This window comes from Lepus europaeus, chromosome 2, assembly GCF_033115175.1.
Source record: "Lepus europaeus isolate LE1 chromosome 2, mLepTim1.pri, whole genome shotgun sequence".
NCBI lineage: Eukaryota > Metazoa > Chordata > Mammalia > Lagomorpha > Leporidae > Lepus > Lepus europaeus.
In genome coordinates, this window is record NC_084828.1 from 37,699,526 (window position 1) to 37,702,642 (window position 3,117).

General features: G+C 37.9%; 1 non-coding gene across 1 annotated transcript; it reads right to left on the reverse strand.

Moving 5' to 3' along the window:
- Positions 1-1,557: 1,557 nt before the first annotated feature.
- LOC133753085 (U2 spliceosomal RNA) lies at positions 1,558-1,748 on the reverse strand. The gene has a single exon (XR_009865030.1). It is a non-coding gene; the product is annotated as a U2 spliceosomal RNA (small nuclear RNA).
- Between the last annotated feature and the right edge of the window lie 1,369 nt (positions 1,749-3,117).

Genomic DNA, 3,117 nt, shown 5'->3' on the forward strand with positions numbered 1-3,117 from the left:
GTAGTTCAGGTCCTGCCATTGCAGCCATTTGGAGTTTGACCCCATGCATGGAAGGATTATCTCTGTCTCTCCCTCTCTCTCTAACTCTTACTTTCAAGTAAGTAAAATAAAACATTTTTAATAAAACATCTTTCTCATTCTGGATTGCTTATCATTTTCCTTCTTGTTTATAGTAGGGTTTGCCTGTTCACTTTTTTTTTTTTTTTTTTAAGGTTCACTTATTTACTTGAAAGTCAGAGTTACACAGAGAGAGGAGAGGCAGAAGAGAGAGAGAGGTTTTCCATCTGTTGATTCACTCCCCAATTGGCAGCAATGGCCAATGGCCGGAGCTGTGCCTATCTGAAGCCAGGAGCCAGGATCCTCTTCCGGGTCTCCCATGTGGATGCAGGGGCCCAAGGACTGGGCCATCTTCTACTGCTTTCCCAGGCCATAGCAGAGAGCTGGATTGGAAGTGGAATAGCCCATATGGGATGCCGGCACTGCAGGCAGCAGCTTAACCCACTATGCCACAGCACCAGCCTCTGCCTATTCACTTTTCAACATCTATGGCATCTTTCTGCGTCTAGCTTAATCCTAACCATTTTTGTAATGCCTTTTCTGACTGCTGAATTATTTATGAATTCCTGTTTCCTCTGTATTCTTCCTGCATGTAGAGTCAGCCTCATACTATTTAGAATTTCTTCTTATATACTATCTCTCCTATTTGTGGTTTTCTCCTATCTGATTTCCTGGTGTAAGATTATTTTCTTTATTATGTTCCCCCTTGAATGCTTTTTTTGCGATATCTAGCAGAGTTCTAAATCCATAGAAATAAATCAATAAACATTTATTAGTATTGTGTAATAGGATAGTGTTACCATTTGATTCAGTATCATATATTTTATAATGTGACACAACAGAAATAAAACATCATGTTAGAGAAAGCTTGGTTAAAGTACTAATTCACCATTTTTGGTTTGTACACATGTGACTTCATTTCCTGGAGGACAGATTTCTTAAGTGCTCACAACTATAAATACTTTTCAATAACTGTGGCATATAATATAATGATTAGAGCAAAGTCTAAATAAAAAAAAAACGAACAACATCTTTAGACACACAGAAAACTAGGGATCCTGGCTACATCACTTATTTTCTATGTGACTTCAAGCAAGTTAGTTAATCTGTCTATGATTTGTTTTCTGATTCTACAAAATGGTAGTAATAACAGAGCCTAACACTTAAGCCTTCTGTTAAAATTAATTGAAAATTTGTATATAGAGCACTTGGAATTTCATGGGTGTAAAATAGTAGTGTTTTATATTTCTAGAATTAATGTTTATATTAGTAACATACAATGTTGTTAATTATGCAAATATGATGATCCAGGCAAGGTACTCAGCATAGTGAGTAATTTATAACAAGTGCTAAATCAACATAACTGTTAGTATTGTGACTGTAGCAACTAAGAGATTGTCTCTGTTGTCAGAGAATGAATAGTTTTCAATTTATTATTATAACTTTTTTTCTTATGTGGTCAATGAAAAATTGATTTTTATTAATGTACTTATTTTCATTTTTTTTGGAACTGCTCCTGGAAGTACTGCAATACCAGGCCAATGTGTAAAGTGGACAGAGCAAGCTCCTATTCCATCTCCTAGTTCCAAAAATCCATTTAATATATTGTCTTCTGATAAAGGATATATCAGATATTAAACTGATAAGAACAGATACTATGCTTGATCTTAGCCAAATGGCCAAGAAGCAATTTTTTAATTGCTTTTTAAAGAAAGAAAGAAAGAGAGAGAGAGAGAGAGAAACAGAGAGAGAGAGAGAGACAGAAAGAGAGAGAGATCTTCCATATCTTAGTTCACTCCCCAAATGTCCATAACAGCCAGGGAAGACCAGGCTAAACACAGAATTCCAGAACTCCATCCATGTCGCACATGTGGGTGGCAGAGACTCAAGAGTTTGGCCGATCATCTGCTGGAAGCAGGATAGGAAGCAGAAAAACATCCAGAGTGCTGAGTTATAGTGACACAAAGACAACCCCCAATTCTTTCATTTTGAATGTACAATACAATGATTTTTTTTTTAAGATTTATTTATTTGAAAGGCAGAGATACAAAGAGAAGGAGAGAGACACCTGGGACTCACACTCGTGCCCATGTGGAATGCCAACACTGCAGGCCCCTTCAATGAGTCTTGACAATTATTATGGTCATCTGAATTTCAAAATAGATCATTTCAATCTCTCCCTAAATTATTCATTTTTCCTTCTTGAAACAAATCTCCTGTACCCATCTGAATCCAAGTCCTGAAATTTGAAATCTAATTTTGGTTGCTGTCTGCCTGTTTCTTAAAATTTTTCCTAGAGATCAATCTATATGAAATCATTCAGTTGCCATTTTTTGTATCTATGTGGCTTTGTTTAACTTTATATTTTAAATAAATTTATTTGCAAGTATTAAAGATTTGTTCAGTTTTGTCCCTGGTATTATTATGACATGTTGAATGTACCACAATTTGTTTAACCATTCACCCATAAGTAGGCATTTTTACTGTTTCTAGTTAGAGATTGTTATGAATAAAACTGATATGTTTTGTTTTTTTTATTTTTCATTTTTTTTATTTTTTGACAGAGTGCACAGAGAGAGAGAGAGAGAGAGAGAGAGAGAGAGAGAAAGGTCTTCCTTTTGCTGTTGGTTCACCCTCCAATGGCCGCCGCAGCCAGCACGCTGTGGCCGGTGCATCGCGCTGATCTGAAGCGAGGAGCCAGGTGCTTATCCTGGTCTCCCATGCGGGTGCAGGGCCCAAGGACATGGGCCATCCTCCACTGCACACCCGGGCCACAGCAGAGAGCTGCCCTGGAAGAGGAGCAACTGTGACAGAATCCGGCGCCCCGACCGGGACTAGAACCCCGGGGTGCCAGCGCCACAGGTGGAGGATTAGCCTATTGAGCCATGGCGCCGGCCCCAAAACTGATATATGCTTTGACAATTTGTTAGGTCAATATAAATTTTCATTTCACTTGGGTAAATATCTAGGCATCATATTTTGGGTAGTATAGTAAGTATATGATTAATGTAGTAAAATATACTGATCACAATCCTACCACCCACATATGAGAGTTCTAGT